The sequence below is a fragment of the Emydura macquarii genome, unplaced genomic scaffold (genome assembly GCF_026122565.2).
Source record: "Emydura macquarii macquarii isolate MOO-44397 ecotype Brisbane River unplaced genomic scaffold, CSIRO-AGI_Emac_v2 contig_431, whole genome shotgun sequence".
Classification (NCBI taxonomy): domain Eukaryota; kingdom Metazoa; phylum Chordata; order Testudines; family Chelidae; genus Emydura; species Emydura macquarii.
In genome coordinates this window covers 121323-144664 of record NW_027130568.1, presented here as the reverse complement: position 1 = coordinate 144664, position 23342 = coordinate 121323, and the positions used below count along the sequence as shown (strand labels likewise).

At 40.0% G+C, this 23342-nt stretch overlaps 1 protein-coding gene across 6 annotated transcripts in view; it reads right to left on the bottom strand.

The window, feature by feature from the left end:
- Nucleotides 1-23342, bottom strand: part of LDLRAD4 (low density lipoprotein receptor class A domain containing 4) — a 314887-nt gene that overhangs the window by 171956 nt on the left and 119589 nt on the right. The gene's annotated exons all lie outside the window — the stretch shown is intronic.

Genomic DNA, 23342 nt, shown 5'->3' with positions numbered 1-23342 from the left:
CACCAAATAGCTATAATCTTGGTGTTGATTTAAATCAGGGGTGGGGAACCTCCGGCCCGCGAAAGAATTTGATCCGGCCCGCGGGCGGGCGGGAAGTGCGCGCCGCCGAAAGCTTGCCGCCGTCTGCCCATTTTCGGCGGCGGGGGAGCTCGGAGGGGGTTACTGGCCCACGGCACCCCGCGGACACTGTGAAACCACGCCGCCGAAAAGGCGGAAACGGCGGCGGCATTTCGGCGGCGGGGGTGGAGTCGGCGGCGGCGCGGTTTCACGGCGGCGGCGGGCAGTGCCCCTTTTCGGCGGTGGCGGCGGGATTCGGCGGCATGGCCCGCGAATGATGGTAGGCATATCAAAATGGCCCTTGGCAGGGAAAAGGTTCCCCACCCCTGATTTAAATGAACAGAGATCAGGTTTAATTTAACAAGTCCCTTTTACTGCTTTCTTCAGCAGTGCCCAGTAGAAACAGCACTTAAGATTCAGTGACAGATATCCAATTTGCTGAAGCTGGGCACTTATGTCTAAAACCAAAAATTCAGCTCCTCAGAATTGATACAGTCATGCTCAATTTATTTTCAACACACTCAGATGCATTGTTCACAGTGTCTGTTCTGGGTGTCAACAATACAACATTTCATTGATAGCTACTGTATCAGTGCCCCACAATAATCAAGTCATGGCATTCTTCTCATCAATCCTGGATATTTACTCAATATACACAATCTGTGTATTACTATTTAAAGGAGACCTCCTTTATGCTACCAATTACAACCTCTATTATTCTGAGCACCCACATTAAGAAGTCAATAACTCAACTGTGTGGCTGCAGACTGCTCTTGAAAACAAAAGCAAATCCCTATCTCTTTGTGTGACTAAATCTGTTAAAATAATTGAAGACATGGAAAAATTAGAAACAATGGACAGAGGAAGTTATGACAAATAATTGCCTTTGGATATCAAGTTTGCCAATCAACCTAACATCATACAGTAGCTTTTAAATACAGAGAGTCCTATATAAAGAGTTTAGTTTTTTTTAAAAAGTTATGAGTACTCTATGTATTTAGTTATTTTATTTAGTACTCATGAAAGTGAGGGACTAATAGCAGGTGATTTGAGTTGCATTCTTGATTGTACCACCACTGTGTCACCTTCACAAGTCACAACCACATTGTGGCCCCACTGTCCCCATCTGTAAAATGCGATACCACCCACCTTTGTAAAGAGGAATGCTGTTTTTGTGGATAATGGTCTGGGACTGAGGAGATCTGGATTCAAATCCCAGTTCTGCAACAGCCTCAGGCCTCCATCTGTGAAATGGGTATAATACTTTCCCACTTCATAGGGGTGTTGTGAGAATTAATTCATACATATTAGTCTGGTGTTCAGAAGTGAAAGGGACCACACAAGAATACAGAGATGGAAAAACTGTTTTAAGATGTATTATTATGATTAATAAACATTTATACGGAGATAACACCTAGAGGCCACAACCAGATTGGGCCCCACTGTGCTAGGTGTTGTACACAAAGATCATGTACTGAATGAAAAGTGGTACAAAAGCACACTGTGTTGTTAATGCTGCTGCTACACTGGAGTGTCTAATATTTGGTCATGTGACGGCTGCATTAACAATTTGCCATAAGGCCAAGTGCAACATGTACTTTGCATGAAATACAGCAGGTTTTAGCTACACTCACCTTTAATATGGTCAGGCCTCTGAGGGCTACCAGGCCCAACAAATAATTGCAGTGGAGGTGGCTCAGACTGAGATGCAATTATGCATACTGGGCACAAGTCTCCTTGGGTGGTATTTCTTTTATAAAACAAGGATGACCATTGGCTGAGCTGTAGGACTTTGGGGACAACACTTGGTTTACCCCTCCAGGACACGAAGAAAATGGCTTGCAGTTATTAAATAATCTGAAAATGGAAACATGTCTACGGCTGACAAGGTGCAAGTGCTGGCTTGTACATTTGTACATCAGAATAGCTTTAAATGGTGTCTATGTTCTAGCCCTCTGACAAGGAACAAGCAAAGTTCAATTAAACATATCAATTTTGGTAGTCAGTGAGTTTTCATATGGATATTCAGAGAGATTTGAAGTTAAATTATTGTACATTACCGTGCTGAAGAACAATGTATCTTTCATAGGTTTTCAAAAGTATTGTAAACACAGTACCATCTGGAATAGTAAGACATTTCTTAAAAGTAAGCCATTTGTAATGTAGTTTATGTGGGATTTTAATAACTATGTTTGCAACCACCCATTCTGGGCATGACACACACTCAAGCTTTTGGCCTCTATCACAAGTTTTCTTCTATGCCCAAAAGTAGCTGAGACTTTTCTTTGTTTTTTTGGTTCCCTGCTGCTTTTAAAAAAAACAAAAAAAAACCATAAATGGAGTATCATGATGAATCATGTAACGATGCAGTATCACAATACACAATATGGAAGAGAAAATACAGGATTTGGAATGTGATGGAATAGTAGATCTTTAAGAAAGGCCAGAAAATTGCATTGTTATTAAGACCCAGATAGTTAATATATTTACATTTTTTAACCCCCTAAAATCCACTAGAATGCTTAGGCAGCTCTCTGGCAGCCCGCAGTTGATCAGCTTATTTGGAAAATCGCCTCTGGGAAAAAAATTCAAATGTTGACAGCTATAACTATCTATGATAAATAATGGCATGAGGCAAAAGTAGTGAGACCGAAAAATGATGCCCTGACCACTTGTGGCCATTAAAAAAATTCCATGGCACTTTTCTTAGGTGCGTGAATCTTGCAATGTGGATAATTGCATTCTGCCCACCTAAATCCTAATGCTGTGGTTTCAGTTTGAGAAGTTACTTATAGATTTTACTTCCCCTTGCTACAAATTATTAATTTAATAATAAATACATACATCTGTCACATAGTGTGGCTTGCACAAACACTGCAGGGTTGGGAACTGTATTTCAGTGAAGGTAGAATCTCTCTCTCTCTCTCTGTTTGACAAGATCCTACAGCAAATTCACTTTCTGCCTATAACTGCAGTTCAAAGATCTCTAAAATCTGTTCCTATTGCTATTATGCATAAATACTTCTGTTCAGAGTTATTAGCTGTGGTAAGCACTGCCTTATGAAACCATAGCAGAAAATGCGGCCAAACAACCAACTGAAGTGTTCCAGGCAATATGGACAAACAGTTGTGCTTAGTCAGATTAGTTTTGTAAACCGCGAGATCTCCAACACCCCTTTTGTAATATGAAAGATTTTCTCTCTCTCTCTCTCTTTTTTTTTTAAACTCAGTAAATATCTCATTTGTATTCTACAAAGCAAACCCACAAACTGGGGGGAGGGGGGAAGGAAGGGAGATGGACTATTTCCCCAATCACTTGTAAAAGATTAAAAGCTCTCTTGTAATTTACAAGCTTTTTTCAGAGGGGAGGGGAGCAAGAAAGAGGAAGTCGTTTCAGGGAAGAGTGAGAAACATTTTATAAATACGGAAAGCCAACAACAACAACAAAAAAGCTTTCTCTGCTTTTATTTTTTGGTATCTTGAGTCATACTTTCTTCTGATTTACACATGATTGCTAACTGGAATACAGCATATAATGACAAATAACCTATGATCATTTTGTTACAACTAATTGTACTGTTTGTTAATCCACCCTCCTACATGATGGATAGGGGCTGAAAATAATTGTGTGTCTGGACTGCACTACAAAAAGGTGTGTTTTAGAAACAATTTTACTATGGAAAGCAATCAACTGTCAATTCTAATATTTAGTATTTCAATATTTAGAGTTAGTATTGGGAAATGGGAAATTTTACATGAGTTGCAATAGTTTCCCACTGAGTCATTGATCATGCAGGTAACACTACCATTCACTTTCGCCCAATTTATGGCAATTTAGGATCTGGCAACTCTCTACTGACAGTTTAATTGAAAAAGATATGTTGGGAATGAAGGCTGTAGCATTTAAAATCAAATAGGAGCTGTTTGTGATACATTAGCATGCAGGGAGCTAAATGAATGAGTCAGGTTACAACTCTAACGTTAACCCTCTTCATGAGTTCTAAATGCTGATGGCACCTAGACTGACATTAATCTGCAACAAGGAGTTTATTCTTTGAAATCAAAACATTTTAAAAGTTCCAATTTAACCATCCTTCTTAATATTTTTCATTTAAGCCATTTTAGTTATGGTGAACGATAAAGATTAGGCAGGTCAGGCAAACCAAGTATCACATTTAATTGAGCATGAATATCATTGATAGGCACCATTAATGACTGCTTCTTGGAGCAGCTTGTCATGACATCCACAATTCTTGATTTAGTCTAGTGGAGCACAGGATCTGGTCCAAGAGGTGCATAAAGTTGAGCTGTTCAGTAATAATGACCGTAACATAATTAAATTAACATTCTTGTATGGGGGAAAACACCGAACAAACCCACCACAGTGGCATGTAACTTCAAAAAGGGGAACTACACAAAAATGAGGACACCAGTTAAATGGAAATTAAAAGGATATTTAGAGTCACAAGATTGAAATGCCTACAAACTGCATGACATTACTTAAAAACACCATAACAGAGGCTCAAACTAAATGTATACCCCAAATTAAAAAAAAAATACAGTGAAAGGACCAAAAAAAGTGCTGCCATGGCTAAACAGCAGAGTAGAATAGGTAGTTAATGGCAAAAAGGCATCCTTTAAAAATTGTAAGTCAAGTCCTACTGAGGAAAATAAAAAGGAGCATAAACCCTGGCAACTCAGGTGTACAAGTATATTTCGACAGACCAAAAAAGAATTTGAAGAGCAACTACCAAAAGAGACAAAAACCAACAGGAAAAAATGTTTTAAAGTATATCAGAAGCAGGAAGCCTGCCAAACAATCAATGGGGCCACTGGACAACTGATATGCTACAGGAGTACTCAAGGAAGACAAAGCCTTTGCAGAAGCTAAATGAATTTTTTACATCGGTCTTCACTGCAGAGGACGTAAGGGAGATTCCCACATGTGAACCATGTCAAAAAAGATATATTAGAGTTGGAAAAAGTATAGAGAAGGGTAACAAATATGATTAGGGATATGCACTGGATTGCATATGAGGAGAAATTAATAAAACAGATTGTTCATCTAAGAAAACAGACAAATAAGGGGGGTTAGAATAGGGTCTATAAAATCATGAATGGTATGAACAAAGTGAAAAGTTATTTACACTTTCACACAACACAAGAACCAGGAGTCACCCGATGAAATTAATAGGCAGCAGGTTTAAAGCCGATAAAAGGAAGTACTTCAACAACGCACAGTCAGCCTGTGAAACCTGTAGCAGAAGGTCTTGTGAAGGCCAAAAAAACTGGGTTCAAAAAAGAATTAGAAAAATTCATGGAGGACAGGTTCATTAATGGCTATTAGCCAAGATTGTCAGAGACGCAACTCCATGGCTCCTGGAGTCCCTAAACCTCTGAGTGCCAGAAGCTGGGACAGGACGACAGAGAACGGATTACTTGATAAATTGCCCTGTTTTGTTCATTCCCTCTGAACCACTTGGCACTGGTCACTGTTGGAAGACAGGATATTGGGTTAGATGGACCATTGGTCTGACCCAGTATGTGATGTTCTTACCAATACTGTTCAATATTCAGGCAATTAATTATCAATAAAATACCTTAGACTCAGACACACACACACACACACACACACACACACACACACCGCCCTCTTTTAAGTCCCAATTACTGGGTTGTTTGTGCTGCAATAAATGGAGAAACTGTTAATAATATCCTGTGTAGATCAACATATTTTTTATAAGAGATGACCAGTACTGAATACAGTATTCCAGATGAGGGTGAGCCACTAATTTATTTAATGGCATTATAATACTTCCCATATTGATCTCCATCCTGTGCTTTGTTAGTCCTAACATCTTATTTCATTTTTGACCGCAGAGGTCTTCATTCAGCTATCCATAATGATGCCCAGTTTCCAGAGTTGCTACAATTAATTTAGAACTCAATAAGATACATGACTAGTTGACATTTTCCCCTCCAGTGTATATTGCTTTGCATTTATCAATACTGATTTTCATCTGCCATTGTGTTGTCTATTCACCTACTGTAATTAGATCCAGTAGATGTTCCTCAGAGCCCTCTCTGGACTTGTCTAACCTAAATAATTTTGTGTCATCTGCAAATTTTGCCACTTCACTGTTAACCTCTTTTCCAGGTCATTACCCTAAATATATTAAACACCACCAATCCTTGTATGGAACTTTGTGGCACCCTGCTGTTAACTTTTTCCCATGATGAAGATCTATTCCTACTATTTCCTGTGACGTAGTCAAATTTTCACCTAAATGGGTTCTCATGTATCTACCTACACGATTCTTAGAGTATCTATTACCGTGGTACTTAGAAGTTGATACAGCAGTGGAAAAATAAAGTTAAAACTATAAAAGTGTTAAGCAACAGACCACAAACAATTTATAATAAATAAAATTGCAAAGGCGGCTCGAGATTTTCAGTAGATCTATATTTTGAACAAGCTCTCTTTTTTAGAATTTTTAAAAGGGGTGATTATCCCACACAGATGATGAAATGGTTAATGTGGGCTAATAAGGCTGCAAATAGATAGGGGATACACTCTGTTGTTCCTCTTTGGGTAGTAGAGGGCAGAGAAATCTCAAGAATAAGTTTATACTCTGGCCCTGATGCAAGAAGCTAGCAAGAGGAAAGGAGACTCTAAATGGACCTGAGAGAAGGCCAGCACACAGGCAAATGGCTCTGAGGGGCAAACTGGAGTTGAGGATCCAGACCAGGGGGAAGGATCCAGGAAGACAAACACAGAGAGTCAGCATTCTGTAGAAGAAGGGACAGCTGGGAAGGACCCAGGATGGATTAAAAATTCAATCTCAGGAAAGGTGCAATTAGTTCCTTTTGTTGTGGTGTGCATTTCAATGTTTAGTTTGGTTAAAAAATTCCAGGGGGAAGCTCTGGGCCATATTACTCTGACAGAAGAGTGAAACAGAAGAGGAACCCTGTATGCAGCAGAAGAGATCATATTAATGGACCATTGTCAAGTGGGTACTGTTCATGTGAGACATTTATACCCTGGAAAGGGAGAGACTTTAAAGTGACCTGGCCAGAAGGACAAGTCATGAGAAGAGAGCTGAGTCACGAGTGCAGGGCTGGAGCAGCTGTTGGCAGGGGGAGCTAAATGAAAAATGAGCTGGTTCACCAAACCCAGCCACAAAGAGATTCCTGTGATGAGTGCATTCTTCTGCACAGCCACCAGCACCCACGTATCGTCATTGTAAACATTTAACTGAATTTAAGATTATGGGACTTCTGTAAAAGTATGTCCGTAGTCCTGTACTCAGTATCACATTTCTCTCAGTATAAAACACCTTTTCTGATGTTATTTATTTATAGGCACTGATCTGTGGCTGAGGTAGGAAAAGAACCCGGATGTCTTGACAACAAGACCCAGGCACTGTCCAGAAGACCATCCATATTCTTCATGTCATCTCAGCCCTACCCTTCCTTTTCTAGTAGACACAAATGGAATTCATTTTCCCCACACCTTTTAAAAGGTTTGGTACAAGGCAGTGTTAATTTGAAAGCCCTGTACTGTAGGTACACTGTAAATGCACTTCCTGCAGAATATCATCTACTACGAATATCCAGGGTCACTTGGCTGACCATTTGTACCGTAAGTATCCTTGTGCAAACAACAGGTGTTCAATACAAAAGCTAAAGGGTATGACAAACAAAGCCATGTGAGCCTTCCATCATGTTAATTTACAAAAATCTCTTTGTTAACGAGAAAGAAGAATGAGACTACAAACAAAGGCAATGATTCCAAGTGGCATCTGGCAAATCTTTTGCCAGCATGAACACAGATTTCTTCAGGAATGCCAGAATCTATTGGAAACAAGTCAAGATAGTTTGTTATTAAAACAGCTGGAAGGTATGGGAGGAGAGGGTAAGATCATTGTTATTTTCTGTTAAGTATGACAATGAAAGGGAGACATAGATGGGCAGACTAAAGTGCTGGAGTGGGTCAAATGAACTTGTAAGTATGTCCAAAAGGACATAGAATTTCAGCCCAGTGAAAGATAGGAGGAGGTTGTTTTTAAATCAGATTGTGGGTGTGTACAGGATCTCACTTATGTTTCCATATGGTTTACTCCTTCTCATCAAATGAGCAAGATTTCAAGAACATTGACCCTTAATGTTGCAGGAGATCTAATAAACACACAGAGGATCTAGAACTCCTCACTTCTACAGTACTGAATACATACATATAATACTGTACGGCTGAATAAAAATAACCCTATACAAACAAGACTCATCTGCCTTGTCATAACCTACTACCTCCAGTCAGCTGAAAGCAAACTGCCACAAAAAACTCAGAGGTATAGATTTGTTTTATATACATACTTACATTCTTTATTTTAGTTTATAGAGGAGAACATTCTAAACCTTAGCAAAACATAAAAAGGGAGAGATCATTTTAGAGAACAGCACTGCCAAGAACACAGTAATATCATCATCAGCTCCACACATTTGTTACTGCATTCAGCACAAGTGCCGGGAGAACATCTGCAGTGTAAAAATTCAGCCCATTAGTTCCTGCAGCTTGTTAGCATATTTTAATACTGTGTTCACAGCTTTCTATTTCTATCAAGGTGTTACTAGGTGTCAGACTCTGTGTTCACATACTGCGTCATTATTCCCTCTCACCTCTATGAACTTATTACACAGCAATACTGGAAGGGAAAAAGGGGTCTGAGGGAGAATCTGAAGGAAAGAAAGAATGAAGTTACTGGAACTGTAATGTAACAATCTGGTAGATGAACACATTCTATAAGAAAAGGTTCCGATTTCAGCAAGCAATACCAAAACAGCCGTTCCTTCAGATATACATCTCTTTAGCTTCTGAACAGTTTCATTATTTGGAGAAGATGCTTATCCTGAATAAGGACAAACATATCTTAACATTTATAGAAAAAAATATCACCATTGCTGAATCATCACTATTTTACTTTACTCTTGCAGTGCCCCAAAAAGAGTTGGTTTGCATTCTCTACTAGCTGAATCAACAAAAATATTTCTTTAGAACCTGAATGTATTCCCAACTTTCTAACGGCTTTCTACTTCTGTTTTAATTACAAATGGAAAAGCCCTATGCACTTAGGATTTCATAGGGACATTGCTGTAAATCTTTTTATAATATGCAACTTCTGATATTTTTCTTAACTCATAAATAGTGTCTATTCATTCTCTGGACAAAATATAAATAAAAAAGAAAATAGCGTGTATACTCTATACATTTATAACGCATGGGGCCTAATTCTGAAATGTGCTAAGCAGTTCCAGGTTCACAATCAGACCCTATCTTTGCAAATTGTGCTTTTTAAATTTAAACCTAATAGACCAAACCCAAATCCAGCTTTCACTGAGTGTGTGTGTGTGAATTCGGTCCAATACTAAATATAGTATAATTCTGCATGTGGCTGCTATAGTCCTTATGTTTTTGAGTTTTTAAGACCATTATTAAGAAGAACATAAGATGTTTACATGGAGAAAAATCTGAATTTTTCTAGTAATAAATGCCATAATGTAAAAAGCAGATGCTTAATAAAAAGAAGCAGTGTAAGCCAATGTCTGCTGATTTGTGAGAGATTTCTGCTATGGGATTTTTAAAATGCACTGCACTGGTGGATCCTAAAAACCATCTTCTTTCACTCCTATCTCTACGAAATTCAAGAGAGATGAAGCACTTTTTTCCCCCCTCAGAGCGTCACCTTTTCTCAATGCTACATTCTCTGACCAGGATAAATATTCTGTGCTTTTTATATACCCAAAAGTAAAGTGGACAATGTTGGAGTATCATGGTTAATGCATCTCTTCAGTGTTGCATGAAAGGCGGGTGCAGTACCTTGGGATTGGCAAACCGGGGTGGAGGTCCCAATCTTCAAGAAAGGAGATCAGAGGGTGTGTTCCAACTACAGGGGGATCACACTCCTCAGCCTCCCCAGCAAAGCCTATGCCAGAGTTTTTGAAGAAGAGGCTATACCTGTTAGTTGAACCTTGGATTTAGAAAGAAAAATGTGGTTTCCTTCCTGGACGTGGAACAACGGACCAGCTCTTTACTCTCTCACAGATACTTTAGGGGACGTTGGAGTTTGTTAACATGGTCTACCTTTGTTTTGTAGACCTAGAGAAGGCATATGACCGTGTTCCCTGAGATGTCCTATGGTAAGTGCTGTGGGAATATGACGGGCTAATGAAGGAGAAAAAGGTTTGCAGAGTTAGAAAATGAAGAAGGGTCACAGCAGGTGGTTACTGAAGGCAAGGAGGAAGAGAAGAGCAGCTGGTACTATACAAAAAGTGAATAAGCCAATGAAGATACCACCAAATCAGAGCCCCAGGAATGGTTGCAGGGGACTGCAAAGGAGAACAGCAGATGAGATGACTTGCAGCCAGAAAAAACAGGGGATAGGCTAGAGAATCGCACCGTTACCAGAAAAAGGCACATCTACATGATTGGGGAGACTCCCTCCTGAGAAGGACAGACAGGCCTGAACCAGAGCTGATCCAGAGAACAGAAGGGTGTGCTGTCTGCCGGGTGCTAAGATATGGGATGTGGGGACCTGAGGCTGAAGAGGATCCTAACGGATTGTTCTTCCTGTGAGTACAAATGATATAGGAAGATTCTCACTGAAATGTATCAAGGGAGACTATGCAAGGCTGGGGAAGACTCTTAAGGAAATGGAAGCTCAGGTGATCTTCAGTGGGATTCTGCCTGTCCCTATAGGAGGATAACAAAGGCGTGACAAGATTCCAATGATCAACAGATGGCTCAGGCAGTGGTGCTATAAGGAGGGCTTTGGGATGTATGGTCACTGGGGGGTATTCATGGTCAGAGGACTGCTCTCTTGGGATGCACTTCATCTGAACTGGGAGGGAAATAGACTTCTAGGATGGAGACTGGCACAACTGATTAAGAGAGCTTTAAACTAGGTAGTTGTGGGAGATGGTTGGGAGAGGCCCAGGTAATCTCCATGCCTAATTTTTAGCATGGAAAGGGAGGAAAATTAAATAAGCAAGGACACAGCAGTGGGGGGCAGAATGGACATTAAGAGGAAGGGTACTAGTCTAATAGGCAATATTGGCAGTAGAAGCACTGTGCCAAAGCAAGTAAGGAATGTGAGCGAAGCCAAACAGCAAAAATTAAGATGTTTCTATACCAATGTGAGGAGCCTGGGTAACAAAATGGAGGAACTAGAGCTACTGGTGGAGGAAATGAAACCAGATATTAGAGGAATAACAGAGACATGGTGGAATAGAGTCACGATTGGTGTACAAGTATTGAAGGGTATATGCTGATTAGGAAAGACAGATAAAAAGGCAAAGGTGGTGGAGTAGCACTGTATATTAATGATAAGGTAGACTGTAAAGAAATTAGAAGTGATGCAATGGATAAGGCAGAGTCTGTCTGGGTAAAAATCACATTGGGGAAGAAAACTACTAGAATTTCCCCTGGGACACTGCTTGGGGTGTGCTACAGATCATCTTTAAGGCTTTTAATGAAGTAAATACTACTGGGAGCTGTGTGATTATGAGAGATTTTAACTTCCCAGATATAGACTGCAGGACAAGTGCTAGTAGTAATAATAAGGCCCAGATTTTCCTGGATGTGATAGCTGACAGATTCCTTCACCAAATAGTTGCTGAACCAACAAGAGGGGATGCCATTTTAGATTTGGTATTAGTGAGTAGTGAGGACCTCATAGAAGAACTAGTTGTATTGGACAATGTTGGAATTAGTTATGGAAGTGGACTGGAATGAAGAATTTGTGGATCTAAAAGCAGATGAGGCTTAGAATTACTTAAAGTCTAAGTTGCAGGAATTATCTGAAGCCTGAATCCCAAGGAAGGGGGAAAATTCATAGGAAAAGTTGTAGACCAAGTTGGATGCGCAAAGCATCTCAACAAGGTGATTAAGAGAAAGCCTACAAGGAGTGGAAGATGGGAGAGATCAGAAAGGAAAGCTACCTCTTGGAGGTCAGAACGTGTAAGGATAAAGTGAGACATGCCAAAAGCCAAGTAGAGTTGGACCTTGAAAAGGGAAGTAAAACCAACCAAAGGTTCTATAGCCATATAAATAAGAAGAAAACAAAGAAAAAAGAAGTGGGACCACTAAGCACTGAGAATGGGTGGAGGAGGGTTGAGGTTAAGGATAATTTAGGCATGGCCAAATATCTAAACAAATACTTTGCCTCCATTTTTAATGAGGCTAATGAAGAGCTTGGGGATAATGGCAGGGTGATTAATGGGAATGAGGTTATGGAAGTAGAAATTACCACATCTGAGGTAGAAGCCAAACTCGAACAGTTTAATAGGACTAATCGAGGGGCCCAGATAATCTCCATCCAAGAATATTGGATATTGGAAGAACTGGCACATGAAATTGCAAGCCCATTAGCATGGATTTTTCATGAATCTGTAAACTCAGGGGCTGTACCGTATGACTGGAGAATTGCTAACATAGTTCCTATTTTTAAGAAATGGAAAAAAATGTGAGTCGGGTAACTAGAGGTCTGTTAGTTTGACCTCAGTAGTATTCAAGGTCTTGGAAAAAATTTTGAAAGAGAAAGTAGTTAAGGACATTGAGGTTAACAATAATTGGGACAAAACACACTTGGCTTTACAAAAGGTAGATTGTGTCAGACCAACCTGATCTACTTTTTTGAGACGAAGATAACAGATTTTTTTAGACAAAAGGAATGCAGTGAGTCTAATTTACCTGGATTTCAATAAAGGCATTTGATATGGTTTCACATAAAGAATTATTAGTTAAATGGGAAAAGATGGGTATCAATATGAAAATTAAAAGGTGGATAAGGAACTGGTTAAAGGGGAGACTACAACAGGTCATACTCCTCCACACCTGTTGGCTTTCCCCCAGCCTGTAGTTTAAAAACTGCTCTATGACCTTTTTAATGTTACAGGCCAACAATCCTGTTCCATTTTGGAATAGGTGGAGCCCATCCTTCCTGTATAGGCTTCTCCTTTCCTGAATGGTTCCCCAGTTCCTAATAAATCCAAACCCCTCCCTCCCTACACCATTGTCTCATCCATGTATTGAGACCCTGCAGTTCAGCCTGTCTAACCTGTGCATGGAACTGGATGCATTTCAGAGAATGCTATCATGGAGGTCCTGGACTTCAATCTCATCTTGCAGTCTACATTTGTTCTCCAGCATCTCTCTCCTATCCTTTCCTATGTCATTGGTACCTACATGTACCACGCCCTCCTCAGCACTACACATAAGTCAGTCTAGATGTCTCGAGAGATCTGCAACCTTCGCACCGGCAGGCAAGTCACCATGCAGCTGTCCAAGTCATCATAAACCCAGCTATCTATGTCTCCTATTACTATTACCTGTATTTTCCTAATAACTGGAGTTCTTTTCCCCTGGAGAGATATCCTCAATGTGAGAGGATACCATGACATCATCTGGAAGGAGGGTCCCAACTATGGGATCATTTCCCTTCGCTCCAATTTGATGTTCTACTTCCCTGAGACTTTCATTCTCCTCAACAGTGCAAAGGCTGTCAAGACTGGGGGTGGGACAGTTCTACTGTATCCCAGAAAGTCTCATCTATGAACCTCTCTGTCTCCCCAATGATGTTCTCCTTCTTGCTTCTTCAGGCTGTGGTCTCTGACACGCACTCGAATGCTTTGCTGCCAAGTGCGAAGTGGCTGGGATAAGACCCAGCACCTCTAAATTGAAGGTCATGGTTTTGTCTTAGAAGTAAGTGGACTATTCTCTTCAGGTAAAGGGGGAGCAGCTGCCCTTAATGGAAGAGTATAAGTATCTGGGTCTTGTTCATGAGTGATGGTAAGCAGGAGAGATTGCCCGGCGGATTAGTGTGGTGGCGGCAATGATGCGGCTGCTGTTCCAGTCGGTGGTGATGAAGGGGGAGCTGAGTTTTTGGATGAAGCGCTTGGTTTACAGGTCAATCTACGTCCCCATCCTTACCTATCTATGGTCATGAACTTTGGGTAATGACCGAAAGGATGAGATCGCAGGTAGAAGAGGTGGAAATGAGGTTTCTCCACAGGGTGGTGAGGCTTACTCTCCAAAATAGGGTGAGGGGCTTGGCTATTCGGGAGAGTCTTGGAGTAGAGCCGCTGCTCCTTTGGATTGAGAAGAATCAGCTGAGGTGGTTTGGGCACCCACCTGATGAGGATGCCCCCTGTAGGCTTCCTTTGGAAGCCTACCGGGCACGTCCCGTGGGGAGGAGGCCCTGAGGCCAACCTAGGAGGGATTATATCTCCCGTCCTGCCTGGGGTCGTCCGAACATTCCTCAGATGGAGATGGAACCTGCTGTGAAAGAAAGGGAGGTTTGATTCTCCCTACTCTCCATACTGCTGCCACGACCCTCACCAGGAAAAGTGGCATAAAAGAAAAGGAAGAAGTAATAGTAGTAAAATGCTCTTCCATGGAATTCAACTTTCATTATTACACTAAACCATCACTTTTTAAGGAATATTTTAAACTACCAGGTTTTAAACCAAACTGGATCTTGTTACCATAGGGGAACATATGCTACATATTTTTCATGGGCCCATTCCAAACCTCTACCCGCTAACATTTATATGACATCCTTATCTTTAAATTTCTGAAGCATTCACAGCTATATTTAGTTTCACTGTGACAAAGAGCCTGCTATCCTATATATTGTGATACTATTTGGACTACGGCTTTTTATAATGAAAAAATAAACAAACAATTAGACCCAGATTCATGAAAACATCTGTATTTAGGAACCGTGGTTAAGCACATGTTCAACTTGAAGCGTGTGCTTAAGTGCTTTTCTGAGTAAGGCCTTAGATTCTTAATAAGATGGCATGTCTGTTCTTGTTTTTATCATTGACTCTGAAGAACAAGTGGCTTACTATGTATCAAAGGCAATATATTCTGGTTAAAGAGGGCACAGTTCTGTACATAATTTTCCATACAACACAGACTGCTGTAACCACCAAAATGCATCACTTTCTGTAGACTCCAAGATGACTGTTCTCAGGAAACTACAAGAAAGAATGCATGCCGTGCAGGGCTTGGGGTCCCCCCATTTCACAAATCCTTCTCTGAAGGAATTTCATTATTCCAGTGGCCTGCACATTGCAATTCCATATATACATACACATGCATGCACGCGCGCATGCACACACACACATTCAAAGGAAGTAGAACCTCATTACATCACTAACCATCCAACCTTGGGTAATTCACAATTACACACACACACACGTGTAATTGTGAATTATGCAAGCAAGATGATATGTTACCAAATTTACTTTCTTCATCTGTGAAAGTAATTAGCCATCCATTGGAACAACTTCTAAGGATTGTGGTGCATTCTGCCTCTGTGGCAATTTCTAAATAAAGACCATATGTTTTTGGATATATATAATTTCTATATCATATTACACATATATATAATATACATATATAATATATACAAGGTAGATTTTACCACAGATATTACTTTAAATGTAAGTATTAGAGGATGGCTTCCTAGGGTGACATGTTTCTGCTTTAGAGAAATTAAGGCTGTTCATTTGATCAAAATATGAAGAGTCTCTGGAGTACAGGGTCAGACATACATTGAATAAAAAATGATTAAATATTAGACAGTGTGCAGTAATCTTCAGGGACAAGGGTTGTTTATTTATCTTGTTATTGTATAGTTTTTTTCTTTTTTAAAGCCTCTTAAAAACACATCCTCTGTAATGCTTTAACAATTATGAAAATATAAGCAGTATTTACACTAACTGCATGCTTGGTGGAAGATAATCCAATGACATACAATTTGTGATTGCTCATCTAGGCACCTGTATTAGCCAAGTGCAAACAGATGTAATGCTCATAATTAGGAGTTATTCAATTATCATTATATTTGAATGAATGAGGAAAAAAATGTAGAAGTCAGATTGGAAAGATTTTTGAAAATTGCATTTAGAAATTGTACAGAGATTTAGACACACATTTCTACTAAATTCTATGGCCAAATTCCCTTGCAACTCAAAATTTATGGGGATGAGAACAGTGTCCAACAGGTAGTACTGTGGGCTTTAGTTAACACTACAGCACAGTTTCTCCATTATATTCCAATCTATGTATTTTCTTGTACTGGGGTTACCATATTTCAGGTTCTCAAAAAGAACCTGCTGGGGGGGACACGGATGACAGAGATAGACCTGGGAGGTTACAGATTGGGGGTGCTGGCGGGGTGTGGGTTTACTGGGATGGTTATTTGGGGGTACTGGTGGTATTTGGGTATATGGGAAAGGTATTTGGGGGTGCTGGAGAGGGTATATGGCGGTACTGGAGGTGTGTGTGTGTATACTGGGAGGGGTATTTGGGAATGTGTGTATACTGGGACGGGGTACTTGGAGGGTGCTGGAAGCGGTATTAGGGTGGGTACTGGAGGGGTGTTTGTGTACTGGGACAGGTATTTGGAGTGTGTGGGGCAAGGATGTGTGTGTACTGGGAGAGGTACTGGGGAGTATAGGACGGGATGCCTGGAGGTACGTGTGGCCTCGTTCTCGAGGTAGGGGGCAGCGTCACTGATCACGGACTTCACTCCAGAGTGTTAGGAGATCTTTCAGATATATGGGACCAGGCCATTGAGTGTTTTGAAGGTAAGTACCAAGACCTTGAACTTGTCTAAATATTCCATGGGAAACCACCGTAGAGAGCGGAGGACAGGTGTAATGTGCTTGTGGTAGCCAGCATTACTGAGGTGATGCGCTGCAGAATTCTGTACTAACGGGAGCGTCCTAAGAGCTAACAGTGTCATGGAATCATGGGGGAGAAGGGGAGACAAAAACCAAAAAAGGCTATCTTAACAAATTTCCTTTCTACATTTTTTCTAAGGGGGAAATGCAATTCAATTCAATCCACGTAATATGTCATTAGCTATGAAATGTTAGATTCCCATGGTTTAGTTTGCAAGGAATTGTAAGATTTTTTTCTCCTGATTTTCTGTAAAAATATGATAGATATTTTACTAAAACCTTGTGAAACCGTAATGGAAATTCTTACCAGGAGCCAAATTCATCTCTGCTGTAAGCAGGTGCAAAATCCATGAATTGCCTCTATTTACTCCATGGATGACAGTGGATACATTTGTGTATGTTTGCCACACTTTTTAACACCTTAATGTTCCAGACAGAGAACTGTGTGTGAACTCTTGTCCCACTGAAATCTACAGGAGTTTTGCCATTGGCTACACTGGACCAGGATTCCACCCCATGTCTCCACACAAAGGCAAACAGCATTTGATATTTTGGAAAAATAAAAATACAGAAGTCAAATACCACTCTCAAATCACGCTTTGCTCATTCAAACTTCAGATTTATATTAACAGTGATTTTTTTCTTGCTGCACTCCAAAATCTGCAGGGAACAGACAATTTTAAAAACAAACACTGTGCTTGAGGCTTGGCTTCTAGCATTTCAAGGTACAAGACAGCAGTTAAAGAATTAAAACAAAATGGATTTTCTAAAAGTAAGCAAAAACCAATAGATCAAATAGAGTATTTGGTTTTATACCGCGAACCAGAACTAAGACCACTGTGGTAATTCTGCAATGTACACACCAGAGATTCATCTTGCCATTTCCAATAAGATAACAAATGTATTAAATCCAAGCATTGTTATAACTCTGCGGGTTAAGAAGCATACACTTCTAGCTCTACTTCACACAGTTTTATTTAATGAGCAAGCAATAACTGGCGCTTAGTAGCAGAGCAATGAAAATTTACAGGACTAAAGAGAATTAAGCTCAATCACATCTCCCAGAGGCTTTACTTGGTTAGCACAGCATCCCCACACCAAAGCGAGGGTAGAGCTGGCTGGATACCCCACATCATGTCATCTGAATGGAGGAAGGCTTGAAAAAGGGTCAGACAAAATACAATTATAAAAAAATTATTATTATTAGTTTATTATTAGCAGCAGTATTATTAGCTTTCTGACCAAGCAGGCCAAACTGAGGTCAAGTGAGCAGCAAGGGCATTTCCAAGCATACACTCTGACTAAACCAATCAATAAATATAGGTCCTAACTAAACAGGTTGGTGTGTGTGTGTGTTATAGTCAGATGATGGCTTCCCCCTCTCAAGTACCACACTCATGAATTAAATCATTCTGCATTCTCTGGACATATACAGTTGAAATCAATAGCGTTAAAATACTATGCCTCTCTCTCTCCCCTCTAAAGTCTAATAATAGACAAGTTTCAGCTGAAATCCGTATTGACCTGTTATCAGTAACAGAGGGCCTTGTGTCTAGCCTGGTGAAGCAGGATCTGCATTGATTGCTATCTGATTAGAGGAGAGCTCGTCCTGACTTTCCCCAGTTACTTAAGCCGGCGTCTCATTGCTTGTCCTTAGAGACCACAGCTCCACTCAGGCAGAGAGCGTCTAGACAGTATTCATGATCCATCTGTCTGGCACAGCCAAGCTGATGGCAAACTCTATTAGAAGTGAAACAATCTTTTTTTCCCCTCTCTCCTCCTCCCATCTCCCTTTCCCTCTGCAAAAGCAGTAATCTGACACTGAAAATTACTATCATTGTTGCAATTCTCAAAATAGCAGTGCCAGACTTTCATTAACATCTATGCTAGACTGCTAAATATTTAAAGAAATGGATAAATTTCACCTGAAGTGGGACAGCCCGGCACACATGAAAGCAGAAACACAATCAAAATGTAAATCTAAGAGGTTGTTTTTATCTGCACAAATTCAGTGAAACAGTAAGACAGCGTTGTCAAAGACCTTTTTGAACCTATTTTTTTTATTAAACAAAATATTTTCCTTTGAGTTTCCTGTTTTAAAAGCAGAATCATTCCTCAAACCCCCTATAGGTTTTTACAAGATACGCAGCTGTCACAAAAGGTGTGAGGAAGTAATATTTATTTACCTCACTAAGGAAAATAAAGATTCCACAGAAAACCCCGACATTACTACCCCAAACTATAGTGAAGCGTCATCCTCATTAATGCTGACAACTTACCACCTGATGTGCACATAAATTTCATGTGACATGAGGGAGATGCATTCCGCCTCTTTTATTGTTCATCTCATTTTCACACAAGTCAATATTTTGTTTAAATAGCATGCCCATGTGCACCCACAGAGTACTGCAAAGCCAGTTTCATTGACAACTGGCCATACAGTCAGTTTCAACTAGACAAACTAAGAATTAGATTTCCAGCATCTCTAGAAGATGCAATGCTTCTCAGCTACACTTGGCTGCAGTACTGTGTGCTGCAAAGAGACAGCAGCCTTGAACTTTCCATTCCTTAAGCCACTTTCAAAATCGAATTGCCTCCTAATAGGCAGGGCAGATTTAAGGTAGGGAGATCACTTGTTGCACAAACACTGGGAAAAACTATGACAAATGAACTGTGCCCTGGTAGAAACAGTCACATTATTTGAATTCCTTAGACAGTCCCAATTTTATAAATCTCACACAAATGAGTGTACAGAAACTTTTCACGGCATGTCACTACTGAGCCCAAGATTTCAAAGGTGAAAAACTCGGCATTTGCATTCTTATCCAATGCAAGTTCAGTTGAGCTTTTGTTTCATTTTTTTCTATCCCAGTTTTCTGTAATTATCGTATGCTAGACCTGTAAATAGGCGCATGGCTGCTATGTGATAAATGCTCTATTATAGTAATAAGTAAGTACTGCTACTGTTAGTAATAATACAAATGATAAATTGTGGCGTTCTCACTGAAGAGGGACGGCTCACATGCAAAGTTAAGTAGGTGAGTAAGGTGTTTGCAGGATCAGGGCATAAGGCTGTAATAGCACAGAAGGGCAAAATCAATCTTGGAACTGCAGATAAAGGACACAATCTGGCTTTTAATATAGAGTAAAGCAAATGTGGATGATTCATCCAAAAACTAAGCCTTTTAGTTAAAAGGATAAAATAAAATTAAATGAGTTTTAAATCCTTTGCTCTTCAAGTTACTGGCAATGCGGGGAGCAACAATAATTTTGGAATTGAGCAAACCACAAAAATAACTAATAATAATAATTGGTAATTAGACATTCTAAACAAAAAATAATTTCCACATCCCCAATAGGATGTCCTTCACAGGAAGGTCTCTGTCTGACTAGATACAGAAACTGAAGATACGCTCTTCAAATGCTTCAGAGAATGTGCAGGTTAGTACTGGCATGGTTAATTTTCCTTGGATACTAGTTCTGAAAGCATTGTCTCTGCCATTTTGCACTCAATTATTCTTGGTAATATGGATGAACATGAAAAGAAGGTCAGTAATAGTGTCTGGAAAGACCAAGTCAATAGCGTTCACAATGGTATCAGGTGGTGGTACCAGATATCTGAGATTACAAATGTTCAAGCACAATACAGTAATCTCTTCTGCCATCACTGAGTCCAAGTATCACATACTCCACAAAAGAATCATTCTATCACTTTTCACATAGCTTAACTAAATTAAGCAATAAGCAAAAACGGAGCATTCAGTACTTGGCTACTGGCAGCTGAATGAGAAATTCACCAGTAGCCATTAAGGAATGCACATCCTAATATGGATTAGTGCTGTCAAGGTACAGAGTGTTTAAACAAATGCATGCAGAAAATTCATAGCAATATTAATGTTGAAGGGCAGGGGGAAAATGTTCTATATATTATTGTGTAGTCAGATAAACATAGTTTGTAGAGAAAGAAACAAAATCAGAACAAAACAAGAAGGGATCACTTTGAAATACAATACACCAGTGGGAATTCATTAGCAGTTTTTAGTGCCAGGCGACAGCACCTAAAGACAAAATGACTCCAAGAGAAAAAGAGGAGGTCAATCCTGCTGGAATTTAGACCAAGACAGAGATTACCAGTATATTTATATATTGTTTCAGTGATATTTCCTGTGTATTCTTTGGAAGGTGGTGCATATCAACCAAAAAGAACCAACAATAAGGTGACGTAGTGATACTAATGGATATAAATCTCCATTTGAAAGCACCTCTGGTGAGCATTGGCATTACTATTAAATCACTTTATTACCATTCAGTCACTGATATGGGTGCCACAAGAAATTTTAGCTGTTGGGTCATTTCAAACCCACACAACATCTGGTAGGGGGTTCCTATTTAAAAAACTGAGCAAAAATATGCAAAAACTCCCTTAATTCAAAATGTCATCTCTTTAGAGCCTGGAAACTTCACTTTAACAACTATTCTAGAAACTAGTTTCCTAAAATGGAAAGCTAGTAGACTACTAACTCTGTTGCCATATTCATAATAATCTTCTGTTGCATACGACAACTGGTACCAATTTCTATCACTTAACAGTGGCTTGGTCTACACTTACCCCGGTGATTCGGCGGCAGTCGACGGGAGTTATGCAAACTACGCAGAAAATTTGCGTAACTCCCGTCGACTGCTGGGCTTCTCTTCTGCACGCTGTCTTCACTGCACTGCGCCGACAGGAACCGCGTTCCCGTCAATGCAGCGCTATACCACTTGCGGGGGTGGATTAATAGCATCAACTTCTGGATCGACTGAGCGGGTCTTCACTGACCGCTCAGTTGATCCAGGTAAAATTGATCTGACAGCAGCAGCTTTGCTGCCATCAGTGTAGACATAGCCAGTGTATTTAATGGCCAGTAGATGACAAATACCACCAATCCCAAATTAGTTTGAGCACCGTTTATAGCTGTATTATTTTTCCCCTTGGCTTTTATCTTTTTCTTCTTGGTTCACCAGTAAGACTATTATTTCCCCATATATATTTTTATTTATTCTTTTGATTTTAAACAGATGTTCCTCGATTAACAGGCTCCCATCCAGGGCTCTGGGAGTCCTTACAACAATTAAAATTGACAACCTCATATTATCCAGCATAAGAAGTAATGCACTATCCATTCCCCCACAGGTAAACAAACAGTTAACCTCCTCCACAAAACTCACAGCAATGAATAAACTATTCCCTCTTACAAATCACCTTCCTCCAAATGCCTGGGAAAAGAAACAAACCTTAAAGAATAATCAGAAGGTTAATAGAGAGAATCTGAGAGACGGAGGAGGCTGCAAATTCCAGAGTCACAGAGCTTTCACAGAGAATGGCCTGCCAGCTCCTCCGTGTCATTTATAGCACAGGTGATTACAAGTACAGCAGTCTGGTACAGGAAGAGTAGTGGTGTCTTGCATACCTTGAAACAAACCATTTGGGGGTTTGATAGGTTACACCTAATACCTTGAACTACAGCCTCCTTGAACTACATGCCTCCTTACAATTTGGCCTCCTGTATCAAATCTGTGTCCACATATACATGTCCACATACATATACATATACATGTCCACATATACATAACATAGCCTCCTTGAACTACATGCCTCCTTACAATTTGGCCTCCTGTAACAAATCTGTGTCCACATATACATAACTCGCTCGAATGCCAGGATGGGACTATACAAATGTAGGATTGGAAACAGGTATTTTGACCTTCTGCTCCAGAGACATAGACCTTTTGCGCTAACGAACTAACTGTATTAATACTACTCAAGGATGGGAAGAACAAATGCTGGGCCTACTATAGCAACGGTCTTGCTGCATCTTATTCCCATCCTAGAACACATCTGCCTCAAGATTTGCAAATCATGTAATATAATGAGGCGTCATGTAACTCAACTGCTGCATATGTAGCCAATGCTATAACCAACCCCCAACTTCATCTTTTACCATTTTGGCCTTCCTAAGGCTCTTTGGTGTAAGTTATTCCACTCAGAGTCAGCACATAAGGAAAGGGAAAAACTGCTTAAATATTACAGTCCATAGGTCCACATTTTAAAAAACTTTAATATTACTCCTAGTTTTGCATGTGCAAGTTATGAGATGTAATTTTAAACAGTCCAACACTTGGATTTGCACAAACATATCAAGTAGCACGTATAACCGTGTTTGCACCTGCCACTACAGACTGCCCATGGTAATTAGAGTTTGGCATATGGAAAGAGTTGTGCATTTAATAAAATGACTGAAAATGACTGTCCCTAATCCATCCTCTCAAACAGAGTTGAAATGGCTTATTCAGTACTATACAACAGGACCAAACCATTAAAAAATATGCTAGATGCCCCATTCCACTGAGGTATCAGAAGCTTTCTGTAATGGGTGTTGAAAATGGTATAGCTCTGTATACACACTTACAGCCAAACAATTTTCATTGCTGGCTGGAAGGCAGCAGTTTAAGGATGGTGTAAAAAATGTATAATTTTCCTAGTATAAGCAGGGCTT